Source organism: Arachis hypogaea, chromosome 19, assembly GCF_003086295.3.
Source record: "Arachis hypogaea cultivar Tifrunner chromosome 19, arahy.Tifrunner.gnm2.J5K5, whole genome shotgun sequence".
Taxonomy (NCBI): domain Eukaryota; kingdom Viridiplantae; phylum Streptophyta; class Magnoliopsida; order Fabales; family Fabaceae; genus Arachis; species Arachis hypogaea.
The window spans coordinates 141,895,122-141,919,563 of NC_092054.1; the positions used below are offsets into that span (position 1 = coordinate 141,895,122).

A 24,442-nucleotide genomic window follows, 5' to 3' on the forward strand; every position below is an offset into this window, starting at 1 on the left:
GCCACAAGGATTTGTTCAACCCTCATGGCAACAACCACCTCCAATGGACTATCAACAACCACCACCATATGCCTATAAACCCTTTCCTCAACACAACTTTGAACCACCACACTCACAAGCCAACTACCACCATTCACCTCCATATGATCCTAACCCTCATCCACCATACCAACCACCTTATGAACCATATGAACCATATATAGAACCACCCCAATTTTAACCCAATTACTCCCAAGAACCACCACCTCCCTATGCATCATGTTCATATCCATCACCTCAAGACTCAACAGAGCGTCTCACGGAAACATGTGCAAAACTTCAAACAACCATTCGACAACTGGAGCAAGCAGTAATTCAATTAGCTTCTAGACATTCGAACACTCAAAGAACTCCCATGGCTACATGTGGAGAATCAAAAGAAGAGCAAAGCATGAAGGAGATACTAGAAACTTTGGTGGACAATGAGGAACATGGATTTGTATTGGAACAAGTGGAGGAAGCCATAATAGTTGCAGAGGAAGAAGTGGTTGAAGACTTAGGAGATGCTGAACCTCCATGGGAAAGTAAAGACATAGAACCTCCTTTCAAGATGGTTGCATTTGATGTTGAGGAGGGTGTACAACCTCCAAGGCATATCATGGTTAAGGAATTGGAAGAGGTCGATCAAGAGATGGAGATTCAAGAAGACGAAGCACTACCTCCCATGCCTTTGGTAAGTAATGAAGAAGAGATTGAATTGGAAGAAAGCTACCAAGAGGAAGAGGTTGAAATTAAAGAAGCTTGCAAAGAGGTGGAAGTTGTCAAAGAGCACAAGGGAGTGGAGCTTGAAATCACCTTGCCAAAGTTATTGGAGACTCCTCCCCCTAAGTTGCCATCATCCTTCACAACATTCAAGTGGGTAAAATTCATATCCCTTAGCTTTCTAATCCCACTTGAATATGGGCTACTGGAGACGGATGGTCAACTTAGAGCTCTTTGTGGCATTAAGAGTAAGAGGAAGATGGCCAGTGGTAAGAATTGTCCTGCAAGGTTCATTATGGTTGGAAGCTTTAAGTTTAAACGCAAGGGTTGGTGTAAAGCTCAACTGAATGGGTCTAGGAAGTTGTTTGGCCGCTTTAGTGAGAATTCAGATTGCTTGCTACCCGGATGGAATCATAATGATCAACACAAAGACGGGTGTAAAAGCAAAGTCTGGGATCCCAAAATTCAATCTAGAAATCAGCACTCTTGGGACCTTGTCACTTGCTTTAACTTACTTGAAGGCTTTCTACGCCTAGTTTGGGATCCCGGAGGCTACTGGAATTCCAAACATTGGTGGAGATTTCTGGATGAGTTCAAGCACAAGCCACCATAACAGGAAGCTCATCAAATGTCCAACTTAAGGACTTTAACTAAAAGTGCTAGGTGGGAGACAACCCACCATGGTATGGTCGTTCCTTTTTTATTTTTATTTAGTTTTATTTGTTTTCGAATTTTATTTTATTTTATTGTATTAAACATGGAATTTTGCATAACATTCATATTAGCATTGCATTCTGCATACTGCATTATTTAAAAAAAAAAACACGTCCACGTCACCAGTGCAATGGGAAGAAAAGAAAATGAACAGAAAGTTACGCAGGAGCAGGGCTGGAGGCGTGCCAATGGCACAAATCACCCCATGCGACCGCGTCGCTGATGCGACCTCGTCATATGGGAATAATGGCCTCCCACGCGATCGCGTGCCCCACGCGGCCGCGTGACCAGGATTTCGACGTCAAAGTGGTGCACGACCGAAAGTTGTGCGAGAGTGGTGTTGGATTGGTGCTGAACGCACAATCCTTCCCACGCGGACGCATGACCGACGCGTCCGCGTCATATGCTTATACTGGCCACTCACGCGATCACATGCCCCACGCGACCGCGTCACCCTGGATTTTGGCAATACTAAGTTTTGCACAGAGAGTTGTGCGACCGCGAGGCTGCACTCGTGCCACTAGCACAAATCGAGTCACGCGATCGCGTACCCCACGCGTCCGCGTCACCCAACCTTATCGCGCACCACGCGACCGCATCACCCACGCGACCGCGTCGCCAGCGTCGCACAACCTATCCAGATTAGTGCCAATTTTCTTATCTTTTCTTTTCTAATCCTAATTTCTTCCTTCTCTCTCCTTTCTCACTTTTTTTTTCTACTTATTCTTTTTCACTTTCATTTTATTTTATTTAATTTATTTTCATACTTTCATTCATTGCATATTTTTATTTTTCTAAATTTATTATTGGTGTTCAAATGTTCTTATTCAACTATTACATCTTTTCTGGTATTTTCTTGGTGCTTAGTGACTTGTTTAATTCTGATTGGGTAATATTATTTAAATCAATGCTAATTTTTATAATACTTATATTCCTTTTGCATTGACATGAACTCACATTGTCTTTCATTACCCACTCTCTTTCCCATTGTTGCAAATTTTGCACCATTGGTATGCCATGGCCTCTATTGTTTTCTCACTTACATGTTGAAGCTTCCATGTAAATGAGACCCTTTTCATTTAGTATTAACCCAACCATACTTCATTTATTTTCTTACTTCTATTATTGGATTACCTTTCTTCCCTTTTTCTTTCAAGACGGCCACCAGAAAGAGAACTGAAAGACGTTTACATGGGGAGACAGACAAGTCCATCTGCACAATCTTTGGAGAAAAGCGTCATTTGGAACAACCCGTCCACTTGTACATCTTAGCATGCACCGAGGACGGTGCAATTTTTAAGTGTGGGGAGGTCAATACCGACTTCCAGGGGTTAGTTACCTTCTTTTCAACACCAATATTTTCTTTGTTAATTGCTGCATTTGCATATTTAATTGCATATTTATTTGATTTTTTGCATATTTTACCACTTGGTTGAAGTAATATTTTCTTTTTCAAGAAACCTTTTAGAGCATTTCACTAATTTAAATAAAATGTTACACTTGTTTGAAGAAATATTATACTGGAACATGGTTTAGAGCTCGAATACATAAAACCAGTGAGATTTTGAGCCTATTTGATTGGTTGCATTTTATCAACCAATAATTTATTTTTGGTGTGTGTTTTTCTCTCTAAAATTGTGATATTTGTCTTGCTTAATTCTATATTTCCATGGTTTGATGTATGCATGCACTTACATGATTGAGGCCTTTGTTTCACTAAGCTTACATACCTATATGGCCTCACCTTTCATTATCCTTTGCAAACCAATTTGAGCCTATTTTACCCCTTTGTTCTTTACTTTAGCACATCATTAACTCTAAGCGAAAAATAATAATGTCCTTAATTTGAATCCTTGGTTAGTTTAGACTAGTGAAAGTGCTCATGAATTAAGTGTGGGGAAAAGTGAATTTGGAAACAATTGGTTTAAGAATTGGGTATTATATATCTTTATGAAAATGTGAAAGAAATGTGTAGAACATGATTCATGCATTCAATATCTTAACCATATGCATTGAGAAAATAAAAGAAATATATATATACTGTACTTGAAATTAAGCAATTAAGCAAAAAGAGGATAAAATGCCCCAAAGTAAATGGTGAAAGCAATGCATATGTACTGTACTTGAAATTAGAATGCATGAATATGTGAAAAACATGGTTAATGGATAGTTAGATGTGGTATTATGATTACATGGATTGTCTAAAGTTAGGTGGAAAGTTTAAAGTTAATTAAGGATTTAGATTTTAGTCCACTTGACCAAATACAATCCTACCTTGACCCTAACCCCATTACAACCCTTAAAAGACCTCTTGATATGTGTATCTGTGCATTAAATTTATGTTGATTGTTAGATGAAGAGCAAGTCTTATAAAGCAAGGTTAGTGGAGAATTGAGAGAATCGAACCTAAAACACTTGAGTGATTAGAGTGTATACACTACCAGTGAGGGTTCGATGCTCAATTCCTTGTTCCCTGTTTTTATGAGCTATTTTCTTCTTGCAAGTCTATTTGTACTTCATTTTCATGATTTGAATTAGTAAAATCCAGTTCATATTTCTTCTTGAAGGATTTGTTTACTTTTAACTAAGTAGGTAGAAACATTCTGCATGTAGTTGCATTCATATAGATAGGTTGCATTTCATACATTCTACCATTCCTCTTCATCTTTATAGCTTCTCTTAAGCTTAGCATGAGGACATGCTAATGTTTAAGTGTGGGGAGGTTGGTAAACCACTACTTTATGGTTTATCTTGTGCTCAATTGAGTGGTTTTTATCAACTCTTTACCCACTTATTCATACTATTTGCATGTTTTACGTTTTCCTTCCTGATTTTGTGCTATGATTGAAAACATGCTTCCTTGGCCTTATATTTGCTAATATTAATCCTCTCTTATTACCATTAGATGCCTTGATATGTGTGTTAAGTGATGTTAGAGATTACAGGGTAGGAATGGCTCAGAGGAAGGAAAGGAAGCATGCAAAAGTGGAAGGAATACAAGAAGTTGGAGAAATTACTAAGCTGTCCAGCCTGACCTCTTCGCACTCAAACGGCTATAACTTTAGCTACAAAGGTCCAAATGATGCGGTTCCAGTTGCGTTGAAAAGCTAACATTCAGGGCTTCGATTTGATATATAATATGCTATAGTTGCTCTAACGCTAGGCGACGCGACCGCGTGCTCCATGCGGACGCGTCGCAGTGACGGAAATTCAGCATGTTTGAATTTGCAACCAGCAAATTCTGGGTTGTTTCTGACCCAGTTCTCGACCCAGAAAACACAGATTAGAGGCTATAAAGTGGGGGAATGCATCCATTCATAAACGGGCTCTCATAATTCACTTCTCATGATTTAGATTTAGTTTGAGAGGGAGATTCTCTCCTCTCTCTTTAGGATTAGGATTTAGATTTAGGATTTTATTCGCCTTCAAGATTATCTCTGTTTATCAGGTTCAACATTCCTTCTTATTTACTCTTGCAATTTTATGAATTCTTCCATGTTACAGATTACTCTTTTGATTTAATATTACTTGAGGTATTTCAGTTTAATATTGCTTTCTTTTATTTACATTATTGTTATTCCCATCTGAAGACATTTTTATTCTAGTAAATTTACTTTTTCCCCTTTTGGTCTTGGTTAAGAAAGCAGTAACTCAGGAGTTATCTTAGCTCAACATAATTGATAACTGTTATCTTTGATAATTGAACTGAACTTCAATAATCCCAATCTTTTCTTAGGAAATAAATGGGATTCGAAGATCAAACTAATTAGTCCCTTGACTTTCCTTTGCTTTAGTAAAGGTTAACTAAGTGGAATTAAGATTCAACTTTCATTATTATTGATAAGGATAACTAAGTCTGGACTTCTAATTTCTCATACCTTGCCAAAAGTTTATCTTACAGTTATTTATTTATTTTATTTGTCATTTAAATATATCTGTGCTCATTGCCCAAGCTCCAAAACCCCCCAATTTACAAAACTCATAACCAATAATAAGAATATACCTCCCTGCAATTCCTTGAGAAGACGACCCGAGGTTTAAATACTCGGTTATCAATTTAAAAGGGGTTTGTTACTTGTGACAACCAAAACATTTGTATGAAAGGACTTTTGAAGGTTTAGAAACTATACTTGCAACGAGGATTTATCCGCAAATTTCTAGACCACGCAAAAGTTCTCTCATCAGTTGCCTCCCAACAAGCGCTTCTTTAATGTCAATAGCTTGACAGTGAGCTCTCATGGAGCCTCACAGATAATCAGAGCAAGGTTGGAACCTCCCAACACCAAACTTAGAGTTTGGTTGTGGCCTCCCAACATCAAACTTAGAGTTTGACTGTGGGGGCTTTGGTTGACTCTGCAGTGAGAGAAGCTTTTCATGCTTCCTCTCCATGGTTACAGAAGGAGATCCTTGAGTTTTAAACACAAGGTAGTCCTCATTCAGTTGAAGGACCAACTATCCTCTATCCACATCAATCACAGCTCTTACTGTGGCTAGGAAGGGTCTTCCAAAGATGATGGATTCATCCTCATCCTTCCCAGTGTCTAGGATTATGAAATCAGCAGGGATGTAAAGACCTTCAACCTTTACTAACACGTCCTCTACAAGTCCATAAGCCTGTTTTCTTGAGTTGTCTGCCATCTCTAATGAGATTCTGGCAGCTTGCACCTCAAAGATTCCCAGTTTCTCCATTACGGAGAGGGGCATGAGGTTTATCCCTGACCCAAGGTCACATAGAGCCTTCTCAAAGGTCATGGTGCCTATGGTACAAGGTATTAAGAACTTTCCAGGATCCTATTTCTTCTGAGGCAATCTCAGTTGATCCAGATCACTCAGTTCATTGGTGAGCAAGGGAGGTTCATCTTCCCAAGTCTCATTACCAAATAATTTGGCATTCAGCTTCATGATTGCACCAAGGTACTTGGCAACTTGCTCTTCAGTAACATCCTCATTCTCTTCAGAAGAAGAATATTCATCAGAGCTCATGAATGGCATAAGGAGGTTTAATGGAATCTCTATGGTCTTCAGATGAGCCTCAGAGTCCTTTGGTTCCTCAGAGGAAAACTCCTTATTGATCTCTGGACGTCCCAGGAGGTCTTCCTCACTGGGGTTCACGTCCTCTCCCTCCCTTGTAGGTTCGGCCATGATGATCAATTCAATGGCCTTGCACTCTCCTTTTGGGTTTTCCTCTGTATTGCTTGAGAGAGTACTAGGAGGGGTTTCAGTGATCCTTTTACTCAGCTGGCCCACTTGTGCTTCCAAATTTCTAATGGAGGACCTTGTTTCATTCATGAAACTTAGAGTGGCCTTAGATAGATCAGAGACTATGTTTGCCAAGCTAGATGGGGTCTGCTCAGAACTCTCTGTCTTTTGCTGAGTGGATGATGGAAAAAGCTTGCTATTGCTAAACCTGTTTCTTCCACCATTATTAAAGCCTTGTTGAGGCTTTTGTTGATCCTTCCATGAGAGATTTGGGTGATTTTTCCATGAGGGATTATAGGTGTTTCCATAGGGTTCACCCATGTAATTCACCTCTGCTATTACAGGGTTCTCAGGATCATAAGCTTCTTCCTCAGAAGATGCCTCTTGAGTACTGTTGGATGCCGCTTGCATTCCATTCAGACTCTGAGAAATCATATTGACTTGCTGAGTCAATATTTTATTCTGAGCCAATATGGCATTCAGAGTATCAATTTCAAGAACTCCCTTCTTCTGAGGCGTCCCATTACTTATAGGAATCCTCTCAGAAGTGTATATGAACTGGTTATTAGCAACCATGTCAATGAGTTCTTGAGCTTCTGCATGCGTTTTCTTTAGGTGAATGGATCCACCTGCAGAATGGTCCAGTGACATTTTTGATAGTTCAGACAGACCATCATAGAATATATCCAAGATGGTCCATTCTGAAAGCATGTCAGAAGGACACCTTTTGGTCAGTTGCTTATATCTCTCCCAAGCTTCATAGAAGGATTCACCTTCCTTTTGTCTGAAGGTTTGAACATCCACTCTAAGCTTGCTAAGCTTTTGAGGAGGAAAGAACTTGGCTAAGAAAGTCGTGACCAGCTTATCCCAAGAGTTCAGGCTATCCTTAGGTTGAGAGTCCAACCATATTCTAGCTCTGTCTCTTACAGCAAACAGGAAAAGCATAAGCCTGTAGACCTCGGGATCAACCCCATTGGTCTTAACAGTATCACAGATCTGCAAGAATTCAGTCAAGAACTGAAAAGGATCTTTAGATGGAAGTCCATGAAACTTGCAGTTCTGTTGCATCAGAGAAACTAATTGAGGTTTAAGCTCAAAATTGTTTACTCCAATGGCAGGGATTGAGATGCTTCTTCCATGTAAATTGGAATTTGGTGTAGTAAAGTCACCAAGCATCTTCCTTGCATTGTTATTATTTTCGGCCATGTTGTCTTCTTTTTCGAAAATTTCTGTCAGATTTTCTCCAGAGAATTGTGCTTTAGCTTCCCTTAGCTTCCTCTTCAGAGTCCTTTCAGGTTCAGGATCAGCTTCAACAAGAATATTCTTATCCTTGTTCCTGCTCATATGAAAAAGAAGAAGAAAGCAGAAAAGAAAATATGGAATCCTCTATGTCACAGTATAGAGATTCCTTTATGTGAGTAGAAGAAAGTAAGAATAGAAGAAGGAAAAGATGAGAATCCAAATACAGGGGTGAGGATAGAAGTGTTAATGGATGAATAAATAAATAGAAGGAGATTAGAGATGAGAGAAGAATTCGAAAATTTAACAAAATAAAATAAAAATATTTTAAATTTAAATTTAAAATTCGAAAATTAAAATTGAAATTAAATTAAATTAAAATTAAAACAATTAGTTAATTAAAACGAAATTTTGAAAAAGAGGGAAGGGATTTTCGAAAATTAAAGGTAGAGAGTTAGTTGGGCAGTTTTAAAAAAGATATGATTGAAACAAAAAGATATGATTGATTAAAAGAGATTTGAAATTTGTTTTTTGAAAAAGATATTATTGAAACAAAAAGATAAGATTGATTGAAAAAGATTTGAAAATCAATTTTAAAATGATAAGAGGTTAGGGGAGAAGTTAGAAAGAATTTTGAAATTGATTTTGAAAAAGATATGATTGAAATTGAAAAAGATATGATAAGGAATTGAAAAGATTTAATTTTGAAAACTAAAGTTGATTACTTGACTAACAAAAAACTAAAAAGATATGATTCTAGAGTTTAAAGATTGAACCTTTCTTACTAGGCAAGTAACAAACTTAATATTTTTTTTGAATCAATCACATTAATTGTTAGTAAAGATTTGAAATTATGAAACAAAATAAGAAAAAGATTTTTGAAAATCAATTTGAAATTTTCAAAAATTATGAAAGAAAAATGAAAAAGATTTGATTTTTGAAAAAGATTTGAAAAAGATAAGATTTTTAAATTGAAAATTTGATTTGACTCATAAGAAACAACTAGATTTTAAAAATTTTTGAAAAAGTCAACTTAAATTTTCAAATTTTATGAGTGAAAAAGGGAAAGATATTTTTTTGATTTTTGAATTTTTAATGATGAAAGAGAAAAACATCAAAAAGACTCAATGCATGAAAATTTTGGATCAAAACGTGTGATGCATGCAAGAACACTATGAATGTCAAGATGAACACAGGAACACTTTGAATGTCAAGATGAACACCAAGAACTTATTTTTGAAAAATTTTCAAGAAAAGAAAACATGCAAGACACCAAACTTAAAAATTTTTATTCTTTAGGCATTAATGTTTCAAGAATGCATATGAAAAACAAGAAAAGACACACAACAAGAAAATATGAAGATCAAACAAGAAGACTGGCCAAGAACAACTTGAAGATTATGAAGAATGCAATGCATGAAATTTTTGAAAATAATTTTTTTTAGAAAATTAAAAATATGCAATTGACACCAAACTTAAAACTTGACTCTAGACTCAAACAAGAAACACAAAAAATATTTTTGATTTTATAATTTTTTTTGGATTTTTTTCGAAAATAAAAGAGTAAAAACAAAAAGGTTAAAATTAAAATAAAGTTACCTAATCTGAGCAACAAGATGAACCGTCAGTTGTCCAAACTCGAACAATCCCCGGCAACGGCGCCAAAAACTTGGTGTGCGAAATTATGATCATTCCTTCCCCGGCAACGGCGCCAAAAACTTAATACGCACGTTCATGTTCTTAATTCTGTTTCACAACTTCGTACAACTAACCAGCAAGTGCACTGGGTCGTCCAAGTAATTAACCTTACGTGAGTAAGGGTCGATCCCACGGAGATTGTCGGCTTGAAGCAAGCTATGGTCACCTTGTAAATCTCAGTCAGGAGGATTCAACTGATTTTATGAATTGATAAGTAAAAGATAAATAAAATATAAAATAGGATAGTGGTACTTATGTAATTCATTAGTGAGAATTTCAGATAAGCGTATAGAGATGCTTTCGTCTCTCTGAACCTCTGCTTTCCTGCTGTCTTCATCCAATCCTTCCTACTCCTTTCCATGGCAAGCTGTATGTTAGGCATCACCGTTGTCAATGGCCACCTGTCCTCTCAGTGAAAATGGTCCAATGCGCTGTCATTGCATGGCTAATCATCTGTCAGTTCTCGATCATACTGGAATAGGATCCATTGATCCTTTTGCGTCTGTCACTACGCCCATCACTCGCGAGTTTGAAGCTCGTCACAGTCATTCAATCCCTGAATCCTACTCGGAATACCACAGACAAGGTTTAAACTTTTTGGATTCTCAAGAATGGCCGTCCATGGGTTCTAACTTATACCACGAAGACACTAATAACTCGGACTCGGTCCCCTGTATTAGATATCCAAGAGATATCCATTCAATCTAAGGTAGAACGGAAGTGGTTGTCAGGCACGCGTTCATAAGTTGAGAATGATGATGACTATCACGATCATCACATCCATCATATTGAAGTGCGAATGAATATCTTAGAAGCGGAATAAGTTGAATTGAATAGAAAAACAGTAGTACTTTGCATTAATCTTTGAGGAACAGCAAAGCTCCACACCTTAATCTATGGTGTGTAGAAACTCTACTGTTGAAAATACACAAGTGATAAATGTTCAGGCATGGCCGAATGGCCAGCCCTCACAAAAGTCTAAGATAGCATAAAACTAATCAAAGATGATCCAAAGATATAAACATAATAGTAAAAAGTCCTATTTATACTAAACTAGTTACTAGGGTTTGCAGAATTGAGTAAATGATGCAGAAATCCACTTCTGGGGCCCACTTGGTGTGTGCTTGGGCTGAGCATTGAGCTTTACACGTGTAGAGGTCTTTCTTGGAGTTGAACGCCAGTTTGTAACCTGTTTCTGGCGTTTAACTCCACTTTGCAACCTGTTTCTGGCGTTTGACTCCAGAATGCAGCATGGAACTGGCTTTCAAAGCCAGTTTACGTCATCTATCCTTAATCAAAGTATGGACTATTATATATTGTTGGAAATCCCTAGATGTCTTCTTTCCAACGCAATTAAGAGAGCGCTATTTGGAGTTCTATAGCTCCAGAAAATCTACTTTGAGTGTAAGGAGGTTAGAATCCAACAGCATCTGCAATCCTTCTTCAACCTCTGAATCTGATTTTTGCTCAAGTCCCTCAATTTCAGCCAGAAATTACCTGCAATCACAGAAAAACACACAAACTCATAGTAAAGTCTAAAAATGTGAATTTTATTTAAAAACTAATAAAAATATACTAAAAACTAACTAAGTCACACTGAAAACTATGTAAAAACAATGCCAAAAAGCGTATAAATTATCCGCTCATCAGGAACCATGAGAGAGAAAATGTGATTGACAAGGTTGCCAAACTCGCGAATCTAGGTAAACTCGTGGAGCTGACCTAGACTCGACTCGTAGACTCGTACGAGTTTACCTGTTATACATTTTTTATAAAAAAAAAATATATATATATCATGTATAATATATATATTTACTCAGATATAGACATTCAAACCTAACAGTTTCAACATCAAAACACATAATAAATTAACATAATACTACAATTACAAGTTACAACAAGTACTTTGGATCACACATTTAAATTCTTCATAAGTATCTATCTAGTTCAACATAAATCACACAATTACACAATCAAAGGTTCATAAGACACAACTAAAACACAAAAGAAAACAACAAAGCAACAATTAAATTTCTAATAAACTCTAAAACTCAAATCTTCCAATATCTTCATCTTCCATGGCATCAACATCATCATCTTCACCATCTTCATCAGAAATATCATTTCTTTCAGGCTCAGGTTCAACACGGCCAACAAAATCATCATCATCATTCACATGTTCATCTTCTTCCTCTATTAAAATATCATCTAGGAATACTAGAAAGCAAAGACCCTGTTCCTGAACCAACATTTTCAGACATTTTGTATTTTTATCCCTAAAAATCAACAACCCAAATAACAAATTCAGATTCAGATTATCCACTAAGTAAATTCATAACTAACATTGGTTTCAACTACACTTACAACCATAATGTTCAAAGGATGAAAAATTTTTAGCATCAGAAGACTTAATCATCACTCCAATACTCACCTTATCACACAACAGATACATTTTCATTTAAACAAGCGCTGATTAAGAGAATAAGGAGGATAGCACATTGCAAATTACAATTAAAAACTTAGCCAAATTCTGAGATTGTTGATATGTGAATTACACTAACTAAACTAACACAGTAACACTAACAATTCAGACTTCAGAGTTTTAGTAAACTAAACATAACTACATAAGTACATAACAGAAGCAGAAAACAAAAGAAAAAATATATAATGATAGCATTTGAATATATATGATGTTTTCTCTTCTGAATCTAATCATAAGCACTATCCACACATTTTAACCATGAAGGCTAAAGCATGAAGCATGAAGCAAAGAAGCAGGCAAGCAGCATCAGTTTACTAACTTATTGACGCAACAACAGTTTAATTTCTTTTTTTCAACATATCAAACGCAGATCAGGGCCTTAATAAAATTGCAGAATTGAATAATTGATACCAAAATTGTTAGCATTTGAATTAGTTTAACAAAATTACCTTGGAGATCGGCAGAATTGAAGCAAACGCAGTGAAGCAGAACACGGAGGGAGGAGTGCGACTTCCGACAAGGACAGAACAGGGGCGGTGGTGGTGGGCTCTGCGAGACTGCGACTCTGCGTGGCCTCTGCGTGGTGGTCCTTCACTGCGTGGTCGTGACCTAGTGGGCTCTGCGACTCTGCATGGGGTGAGCGGTGGGGGATGAGGGATGAGGCGAGGGGAGGCGAAAAGGCGACGGATGAGGGATCCGTCTGGCCTCTGCATGGCGGCGAAGACAACGGCGCCAGTAGATGGTGGCGATTAGAAGAAGAGAGTGAGGAGGGAGGCCGGCCGTGAGGGCTTGGTGGTGTCACTGGAGTGTGAGGCCATGAGGGACTGATGATGGTTTCAAATTAGGGTTACGAAAATGGAGGTTAGATGTAGGTTTTTTTTCTGGGCCAAAACGACGCCGTTTTGGCAAAAATGGGCAATGAATTTAAACTCGCTGACTCGTTATCAAACTCGCGAGTTTGAGCGATTTTATCCGAGTCTAGCCGAGTCAACCCGAGTCTACCCAGAAACGAGTTTGTGTCTGAGTCAACTCGATTCCACTACCTAAACTCGTATACTTGTATGAGTTTACGAGTTAACTCGCGAGTTTGACAACCATGGTGATTGACATGATTGATTGCATCTAGCTACACACTACTCAGCAAAGAGAGTGGGAAGATTAATTCACTTTTACACTCTTTCTTTGTTTCATTAATTAATAGCTTTTCTTTTCTCTCTCTCATTTCTTTCTTCTCTATTCGGTCATTACACATCAAACCATGGAAGAAAAAGCTTTTCACCGAAGGGAAGGAGATGCACGTCGAAAGACAATCACAATGATGGTAAGAAAAAGCAAACTAAAAATATGTAGTGGCTGAGATTCTCACCAAGAATGATAAGATTTGGTGAGGTAATCTCGAGCTCTTCATACCCAAAAAGAAAGAAAAAGATCTCGGCCAGCAAGGAGAAGATCCTTGGAGAGGATGGCTTGTCTCTGATTCTGCTCAACCACCACAGGAGGTAGCTACAGTGGCTACGTGATGGAAGAGGCAGAGATTGGAGCAGATGAAGCTATCATCATCATGAAATATCAAGGGCCAAAAGTTCATCTTGGAGAGCAAGGAAAGGATGAAGGGCTCGGATTGATGAAGAGTGGTGACCAAGGAAGGACTAGAGGTAATTGCATGTTGGGTTTTGCATGAGTTATCTCTTCTCTCTCTCTGGCCGAACCGGTTCTGACTTGAAGAAGAAGAAGAAGATTGGCTTGGTTTGTTTGGTTTCAACCTTGAAGGCTTCTCCCTATAAGTAAGGGTGAACAGTCAGGGTTTGATTCAAGGAGAAAGAGTGAGAGTGCAAAGCATAGGATTCTCAGAGCTACCTAAGCTAACAGAATTTTTTCTCCTTCAATGTTCTCATTTTGTAATTTTTTTGTTTAATTTTGTCATGTCTTGAGTCTCATGGAAAAAGGCAAACAGTGAGGTTTGTATGAAAAAGCCATAGAGCGGAAAAAGGCAGAGAGTGCAAAATTAAAAGAAAAAGCCATAGATGTCCTTAGAGTTCCTTTGTACATCTGTGTTGTGTTTCATGATTCTGTGGGAATCCCCTTGTAAGTTGGGTTAGCACTTTACAGTTGAAAGCTTGGCTGCGACCAAGTCAAGTTCAGTTTGGGTTTAGATTCTGGACTTGTCCCGGATAGGAAGGGTAGTTCCTAGGGAGAATTGGTGTTTATAATCAAGGATGATTATAGTAAAATTCCATCATTATTGTGATGGAGACTGGATGTAGGCTGCCTTGCACTTGCAGCTGAACCAGGATATATCTTGGTGTAATGCTCTCTTTCTTCTACTCCATTTCTGTTTCTGCTGCCCAGGAGATAAAACTGAAAATATCTCGTGATGACTGACGAGACAAAAAAAAAGTCTCGTGGCTGGAGACGAGACAAAAGAAAAGGTCTCGTGGCCAGTTACGAGATAAAAAGACAAAAAGTTTCCAGAAGTGGTTTCAAAGGCCAGCAAGTATTATAAAGCAAAAAAGGGGCTAAGATTAACCCCCCTTCTCTTAGCCACTGATAACCATTAATTGGTATCAGAGCTTGGTCTCAAAGAGATCAAGCTTTGCAGCTTGGAGTAAAGATCCGAATGGCAGAAAACAGTGGCTCAAATCTGGTGTCCTACAATCTAACCAAAGGACAATCAAGCAACCGACCTCCTCTTTTCAATGGGAAAAATTACACCTATTGGAAGGAGAGGATGAAGATCTTTGTGCAAGCAGTGGACTACAGACTTTGGAAGATAATCCTGGAAGGTCCCCAATATCCAACCGTAACGAGTGCCGAAGGAGTTGTCACTCCTAAACCAGAAGCAAGCTGGACCGAAGAAGATAGAAAGAAGGTTGAACCCAACGCCAAGGCTATCAATCTGCTAAATTATGCTATCAGCTTTGAGGAATACCGACGGGTATCACGTTGTGCAACAGCAAAGGAAATCTGGGACAAACTCCTAGTTACTCATGAAGGAACAACCATTGTGAAGAAGACCAGGATAAATATGTTAAATAGAGAATATGAAATGTTTGCAATGAAGAAAGGAGAATCCATTGATGAGCTGTTTGAGCGCTTCAACACCATTATTGTTGGCTTGGATGCTATGGGAATCAAGTATCCTGAATCTGTGCTAGTGAGAAGAGTGTTGAGATGTCTCACAAAAGAGTGGGAAACAAAAGCTTTAATTATCTCTGAGAGTAGTGGTCTTGACTCTATGACTTATGATGATTTGAGAGAAAATTTACTTACTTTTGAAAACACCTATTTGAAAAAAGATTCAAAAAAGAAAGGAATAGCTTTTTCATCTGTCACTAACCCTCTGGATGATGAATCCAGTGATAACTCATCTGAAAATGAATTTGTGTTGTTTGCAAAAAAATTCAGGAAAATGGTAAAGCTCAAGGAGAGAGGCAAAGGAGGCAGCTCAAGAAAACAGAAGAGAGATTTCAGCAAGGTGACTTGCTACAACTGTAAAAAAATGGGGCACTTCAAATTTGACTGCCCTAAGTTGAAGAAGGAAGAAAAACCGAAGAAAGGGAAGAAGAAGGGACTGATGGCATCATGGAAAGATCTTGAAAATGACTCTGAAGACAATGAAGAATCTGAAACAAAGTCTCAACCATGCCTTATGGCTGACCATGTTGAGCAGCTGTGCCTAGCATCCAAACGGAAGGAGAATATGTGGTATATGGACAACGGATGCTCTAGGCATATGACCGGAAAGACAACCTTCTTCATAAAGCTTGATGAATATGATGGAGGACTTGTCACTTTTGGTGATGATGCAAAAGGAAAAATAGTGGCTGTTGGGAAAGTTGGTAAAAGCTTTTCATCTTGTATAAATGATGTTCTTCTTGTAAATAGTTTGAAACATAATTTACTTAGTGTTAGCCAATTGTGTGATTTTGGTTTTGAAGTTATTTTTAGGAAGTTTGTGTGTTTGGTTGTTTGTGAGAAAACTGGAGATATTTTATTTGAAGCTAAAAGGTGCAATAATGTGTATGGATTAACTCTTGAGGACTTGAAAGAACAAAATGTAATATGTTTTACTTCTCTTGAATCTGAAAAATGGCTATGGCATAGAAAGTTGGGTCATGCTAGCATGTATGAAATTTCTAAGCTAGTTAAGAAAAATTTGGTTAGAGGAATTCCAAATATCAAATTTGATAAGGATCTTACTTGTGATGCTTGCCAATTGGGCAAACAAGTAAAATCCTCTTTTAAACCAAAAGATGAAATCTCAACCAAAAGGCCATTAGAGATGTTACACATTAATCTTTTTGGTCCAACAAGAACTCAAAGTTTAGGAGGTAAACACTATGGTCTTGTGGTGGTAGATGATTACTCTAGATTTGGTTGGGTACTTTTTCTTGCTCATAAAAATGATGCTTTTCATGCCTTTTCAATTCTTTGCAAGAAAATTCAAAATGAAAAAGATTTAAAAATTGCTCATTTGAGAAGTGATCACAGAAGAGAATTTAAAAACCAAGATTTTAAAAAATTCTGTGATGACTTTGGGATTTCTCATAACTTTTCATGTCCTAGAACCCCTCAACAAAATGGGGTGGTTGAGAGAAGGAATAGAAGCCTTCAAGAGATGACTAGGGCCATGCTTTGTGAGAATGAGACTCCTAAATTTTTATGGGCTAAAGCTGTAAATACAGCTTGTTACATTTTAAATAGGACAATTATTAGAAAAGGGTTGAAGAAAACCCCCTTATGAGCTATGGAAAGGAACCCCTCCAAATCTTAAGTATTTTCATGTTTTTGGATGAAAATGTTTTGTACTTAACAATAAAGAAAATCTTGGAAAATTTGATCCAAAATCCTATGAAGGAATGTTTGTTGGATACTCCACCACAAGCAAGGCTTATAGGGTTTATCTCAAAGAACATAGAACCATAGAGAAATCCATACATGTTACTTTTTGTGATTCTAATTTAATTCCCAGTACTGTGATAGATAATGATTCAGATTGTGAAGAGGCTGGAATAAGTAAAGAAAATCCCAAATCTGCTCAAAATGAAGAATCTGCCAGTCCAGTTTTGTCTCGTCAGATTAAAGGGGATATTTCCATTTTGTCTCCTGAGCAGACACGAGAAACTGAAACAGTGAGACCACCAGAAACTCATCAAAGCTCAACACCACTTCAGAAGCCTAGAGAATGGAAGTCTATGAGGGGTTATCCTCATGACTTTATAATTGGTGATCCCTCTCAAGGTGTAACAACAAGATCCTCAACCAAAAGGCAATCCGAACCAAGCAATTTTTCCCTCTTGTCACATATGGAGCCCAATAATGTCAAACAAGCTCTTGAGGATCCATCATGGGTCAAAGCAATGCAAGAAGAGCTTGCTCAATTCGACAAGAATGAGGTTTGGACACTAGTACCTCATCCGGATGGTAAGAAAGTTACGGGTACTAAGTGGGTGTTTAAAAATAAACTTGGTGAGGATGGACAAGTTGTTCGTAACAAGGCTAGATTAGTGGCCCAAGGTTACGATCAAGAAGAGGGTATAGATTTTGATGAGTCTTTTGCTCCGGTAGCTAGAATGGAAGCAATTAGATTGCTTCTTGCCTATGCTGCCCATAAGGGTTTCAAAATGTTTCAAATGGATGTTAAATGTGCTTTCCTTAATGGATTTATTGATAGAGAAGTGTATGTGGCACAACCCCCCGATTTCGAACATAAAAATTTCCCAAATCATGTTTTTAAACTATCTAAGGCTCTTTATGGTCTTAGACAAGCTCCAAGAGCTTGGTATGAAATGCTTAGTGCCTTCTTGTTGGAAAATCAATTTCAAAGGGGTACCACCGACACTACTTTATTCATTAAAGCATCTAATGATGATATTCTCCTTGTTCAAGTTTATGTGGATGACATTGTTTTTGGTTCGGCCAATGAGTCCTTGTGTGAAGAGTTTGGAAAACTCATGACTAGTGAGTTTGAGATGAGTTTAATGGGAGAGCTAACTTTCTTTCTTGGCCTCCAAATTAAACAAACTCTTAGTGGTACTTTTATTCACCAAGAAAAGTATGCAAAAGAACTTATCAAAAAGTTTGGCCTAGAAAGTTCCAAACCAATGGGTACACCAATGCATCCTAACACAAAACTTGAAAAGGATGATGATGGCAAAGATGTGGATGAAACAAGGTATAGAGGAATGATAGGGTCACTCATGTACCTTACTTCTTCTAGACCGGACATTGTTCAAAGTATGGGTGTATGTTCAAGATTTTAATCTCACCCAAAAGAATCCCATCTTTCGGTCGTTAAGCGCATCATTAGATACATTAAGGAAACTAGTGATTATGGCTTGTGGTATTCTAAATCTGATGACTTTTGTGCAGTAGGGTTTTGTGATGCAGATTATGCGGGAGATAGAGTGGATAGACGGAGCACATCCGGCATGTGTTGCTTCCTTGGAAGTTCACTCAACATGTGGTCAAGCAAAAAATAAGCCACAATGGCTCTATCCACGGCTGAAGCTGAATATATTTCCGCATCTGCATGTTGTTCTCAATTAATTTGGTTAAAAACACAGTTGGAAGATTACAAGTTAAAGATCAATAGTATACCCTTATTTTGTGATAATATGAGTGCTATTAACATCTCAAAAAATCCTGTTTTGCACTCAAGAACCAAGCACATTGAGATAAAATATCATTTCATTAGAGAACATGTGCAAAAGGGTACTATTGATATTCAATTTGTAAAATCTGAAGACCAACTTGCTGATATTTTTACAAAACCCCTCTGTGAAGACAGATTCTGCACCTTGAGAAAAAGTTTGGGAATGCTTGATTTAAGTTCTATTGATAACTTGTGAAATATTGATTCTGCTCAGTTTTGTCTCGTAGGAATGGACGAGATAAAAATAAAAGTGTTGGAAGGGCTGTGATCAAAGGGGAGACAGTGCCAAAAATTAATTCTCATGGGCCCCACCAAATTCTCTTGAACCCATTCTGACTGTTTTGTTAGTTTCTCTCTCTGAAAATCAAAATATCTTTTTGTTGTCTCATCAAATCTTATTGGAAGTGGTTATTGTCAAATCAAATCCTTCTCTTCACCTAATCCCTTGATTCTAGGAAACCACCTTTCAATTTATTTCAAATAAAAAGGAGAAACTCCTTAGGTATTAACCGCCACTTAATCGACATTTAATTCCCCTCAATTTTCTATCCACTCCACATTTATTGCTTCTCTAACCTCCCTCCTCCCTCATTCTATTCAGTTTCTACTCAACCCCTTCATATCCCACTTCTCCATTTTCACTACCATGAAAAAGAAAACTGCTCCTAGGAAAAGCGAACTCATTCTCTTCTCTCAAAAACCGTCCACTCCACAATCTCATACCCACATCTATATTCACTCTACATCATCATCTTCTCCCTCACCTCCCTCAAAGCAAACAGACACCATGCGTAGGAAGGTCATAGCTACAAAAACTTCTTCAAGGAAGAAGAAAGAGAGAGTTCCCGTGGAGAAAGAGGAAGAGTCTCACACATCACCTATTCCGTCTCCACCACCATCTCCACAGAAGAAAGCCACACCCAGGAAGAGTGGCCAGAAATCAAAAGGATTTGCTCTGCACAACACCAAGGAACCTGCAAACCTGGAATCTTTGGACTTCAAGAACAAATTCAGCAAGATATACTCTCACTATGACCCTGCCCGATTCAATTCCTGCGCTTCATATGAATTCCATAAAGAAGTCCTAGAAAAGCGTCATCTCTGTGCAACCTACCTTGTCAACCTGGACTCTCTCACCAACAAGGGGATAAATGTATCTCCTCTTTTTGAACTGCTTCAATGGACTCCTCTGCTTCACATCCAGAAGCCAGTTTACCCAGGTCTAGTTCGAGAGTTCTACGCCAACATGAGATTTATAGATGGTACCATACATTCATATGTGAAGAGAGTTCACATCACTCTTGATACTGCCACCATTGGGACGGCCTTGGGCTACAAGGAGGAAGGGCCGCGAGCATACATGGCCAAAAAGTGGGACTCACAGGTCGGCGTTCCCTACAAGGTTGTTCTCCAACACATCTGTGAGAATCTCTCTGGCTTGGATGGCACTACTCCTACCCACAAAGCTCTCGGACCAACCAACTCCTTGCTTCACAGGATTATCACACATATTCTGACTCCTCAAAGTGGCTCCCACAATAGAGTAACACTTTCTGATTCTCTAATCATCTTTGCACTTGTTACATCTACTCCAATATCTTTTGGTTATCTTATGATCCGTCATATGTGGGATTCGGTAAAGAGCACCAAAAAGGCAAATCTGCCCTATGGTATGTTCTTAACCAGCATCTTTGAATACTTTAAAGTTGACCTTTTGAATGAGACTATAGAGAACAAAGTGTCAATGATTAAGGGAGGTGGAGCGGTTAAGGGAACAAAGGGCAAGAAATCTGGGGCTTCGGAGAGCGACTATGAGAGTTGGCCCGAATCTTCCAAGGCAACCGAATCCATTAGGGAAATTCTCACTGAATTTTCAAATATGTCAGAACTCCTGATACAATTCCATAAAGCAGGACGCAAGTTAGCGTATGAAAATGAGAAAGCTTGGGGAAGATGCAAAGATAAAGTCAGTTTGATGCTAGAAAGTCTTGATGAGGATCCAGAAAATGCAAGTGAAGAAGGGGCTGAAGCATCTGATTTTCATCTCTCTGATGATTAAACTTCTATTTACTGTTTGATATTGGCACACTTAGGCTCAATTTGATACTCTGTTTTGGCTTGTTGCTGTTAGTACTATAACTCTGTGATACTCTGTGGACACTTCTGGAAATATTTTGGATATTATGTTTGCTATGTCATATTCTTTTTGCAGGTGCCCCTTGATGCCAAAAGGGGGAGGAATTGGTTCTGAAAATTGAAAATGGAAAACAGGAGATGAAATTCTTTTAAGAATTCATGATCACCCTTGTTAAAATGATACAGCTGATGCTTGATAATGCATGTTGATAATGCATTTGTTTTATCCTGTGATTGCTGCAGTTGAATGTTGTTTATCTTGGTAAAATGTTTGGTTGATTATAATTGTGATATATTTTGTTTTACCTTGATATAATGATGGCTATTTTGGGTTTATTTTTGGCAGTTCCTTTAATTTGAGACATGTACATAACTGCTATGTTTTGAGATAACCTTGCCTGTTTAACAATATTTGTTGGTTATGAATAACTTGTTCTGATGAGATGATTGGAAAATGTTTTTATAACAGATTTTTTGTGTGAAAGTTTGAGCAGAAAATCAAATTATTGATAACAAATGAGTTTTGATTATCATTCATTTCTGCTCATAAATCAAGCCATTCAACATTGTATACTGAATATGTTGAATAACATTGTTGCCTTACGCTTGATAAAAATTGTTACAGGTATGAAGCTTCCCTTGGTAAAATAAGCATACATCAAGGGGGAGCCATATGACAATTAGAAAGGGAAAAAAATTCAAATATTCAAAGGGAGTATTCTTTACTCAAATCTTAAATTTCTTTCCATTTCAATTTTTATAATGTTTGTCATCAAGGGGGAGATTGATGAGTTTGGAAAACTCTAGTTTTAATTTAAGTAATGATCAAACATTATAAATGTGATTAATTTCAAGATTATTATTTTGATCTTAATTTTCATATGTTGATTGAATAATTTTACAATGCAGGTTTATATTGGACCAGTTTTTTAGTTTTAATATTAAATTGATGAGACCATGGCTGAAATAATTTTTGTTTCTTGGGCCGAATATAAAAGGAAAACCAAAGCCCAGTATGAAATCAAAATTTAGCCTTATAGGAAATAAATGGTGGCTGAATTGTTTAATTGAGCCAGTTTCTATGAATTTCATCATTAAGCCCATATTAAACCAAAAATCCAATGCTTGGTCCGAAACATATTAAGGGAAAGCAAATTTTTGCTTCCAACAGATCTCAACCTTTTACCAAATGGTGGAATTCAAATTTCATTAAAGTGAAGTTAATGCATTGGGAACCATGAGAGAGAAAATGTGATTGACATGATTGATTGCATCTAGCTACACGCTACTCAGCAAAGAGAGTGGGAAGATTAATTCACTTTTACACTCTTTCTTTGTTTTATTAATTAATAGCTTTTCTTTTCTCTCTCTCATTTCTTTCTTCTCTATTCGGTCATTACACAGCAAACCATGGAAGAAAAAGCTTTTCACCGAAGGGAAGGAGATGCACGTCGAAAGACCATCACAATGATGGCAAGAAAAAGTAAACTAAAAATATGTAGTGGATGAGATTCTCATCAAGAATGGTAAGATTTGGTGAGGTAATCTCGAGCTCTTCATATCCAAAAAGAAAGAAGAAGATCTCGGCCAGCAAGGAGAAGATCCTTGGAGAGGATGGCTTGTCTCTGATTCTGCTCAACCACCACAGGAGGTAGCTACAGTGGCTATGTGATGGAAGAGGCAGAGATTCGAGCAGATGAAGCTATCATTATCATGAAACATCAAGGGCCAGAAGTTCATCTTGGAGAGCAAGGAAAGGATGAAGGGCTCGGATTGATGAAGAGTAGTGACCAAGGAAGGACTAGAGGTAATTGCATGTTGGGTTTTGCATGAGTTATCTCTTCTCTTTCTCTGGCCGAACCGGTTCTGACTTGAAGAAGAAGAAGATTGGCTTGGTTTGTTTGGTTTCAACCTTGAAGGCTTCTCCCTATAAGTAAGGGTGAACAGTTAGGGTTTGATTCAAGGAGAAAGAGTGAGAGTGCAAAGCATAGGATTCTCAGAGCTACCTAAGCTAACATAATTTCTTCTCCTTCAATGTTCTCATTTTGTAATTTTTCTGTTTAATTTTGTCATGTCTTGAGTCTCATGGAAAAAGGCAAACAGTGAGGTTTGTATGAAAAAGCCATAGAGCGAAAAAAGGCAAAGAGTACAAAATTAAAAGAAAAAGTCATAGATGTCCTTAGAGTTCCTTTGTACATCTGTGTTGTGTTTCATGATTCTGTGGGAATCCCCTTGTAAGTTGGGTTAGCACTTTACAGTTGAAAGCTTGGCTGCGACCAAGTCAAGTTCAGTTTGGGTTTAGATTCTGAACTTGTCCCGGATAGGAAGGGTAGTTCCTAGGGAGAATTGGTGTTAGTAATTAATCAAGGATGATTATAGTGAAATTTCATCATTATTGTGATGGAGACTGGATGTAGGCTGCCTTGCACTTAGCAGCTGAACCAGGATATATCTTGGTGTAATTCTCTCTTTCTTCTACTCCATTTCTATTTCTGCTGCCCAGGAGATAAAACTGAAAATATCTCGTGCTGACTGACGAGACAAAAAGAAAAGTCTCGTGGTTGGGGACGAGACAAAAGAAAAAGTCTCGTGGCCAGTTACGAGATAAAAAGACAAAAAGTTTCCAGAAGTGGTTTCAAAGGCCAGCAAGTATTATCAAGCAAAAAGGGGGCTAAGATTCAACCCCCCTTCTCTTAGCCACTGATAACCATCAAACCTTTCTTTTTTGTGTTGAGGTAGCCCTGTAGAAATTATTTGGACAGCTAGTAAATTTGCCCAATTACGATTGGCAAGTTCGTTTTCTTCAGTATCATTTGGGAAGAGTAAATGATCAAGCCAAGCGGGACCACAATTTCAACGCATAAAAGGAGTAAAATTGAGGTTGTCATTGTAGAAATCTTTACAAGAGTGGAAGAGAGAAAAAACAGCCCAGAATCGGTCTTCATCCGTTTGTGTATTTGGGAAGTTGGGCTTGTAATCAGCTAATCGAAAGTCTTCGATGTGTTATTTATCAGTACCACCTCCTCTAGGCTTTGTCATGAAATTTTTGAAAATGGCATTAAGCCATAGTTGGAGGAGCCAGAGAGGGCCACTTGTACTAATCATACAGTTGTCTCGGAGGCAATGTATAAATTGGCCGAGTTCTTCAAAGATATGCCCTAGGAGAAGTTTGGCCAAATTGAGAGCTTTCCCTTCATGAAGTAGAGCAAACAAGGGAAGAAAAAATTTTGACATCTAAACGCTTCGAGAACAGAAAATGATTGCATTCAGCCAATAGAATAGGAAGGCTACATGCTCATCATCTGTAACAGAAGTGCCTTCTGCACCCATGTTTTTGGCAATGAACTCACTGTAAGAAGTGGATAAGACAATATTGTAGTGGCGCTCAGGTTGCATATTAGGAGTACAATCTGAAAAATTTATTGGAAGCCCTGTGATAGCGACTACATTTAAAAGAGACATACCAATCATTCCACAAGGAAGGTGGAAGTTGTTGGTTGTCCGGTTCCAAAAACAAGTCACAGCTCCAATCATTTAGGGGAGCGTTGAAGGTGAGAAATGGGAAAGCCGTAACAGTT

The 24,442-nt window shown here is 37.9% G+C and overlaps 1 non-coding gene across 1 annotated transcript; it reads left to right on the forward strand.

The window, feature by feature from the left end:
* Window positions 1-7,359: 7,359 nt before the first annotated feature.
* Window positions 7,360-7,467, forward strand: LOC112781233 (small nucleolar RNA R71). The gene has a single exon (XR_003192022.1). It is a non-coding gene; the product is annotated as a small nucleolar RNA R71 (small nucleolar RNA).
* The last annotated feature ends 16,975 nt before the right edge of the window (window positions 7,468-24,442 follow it).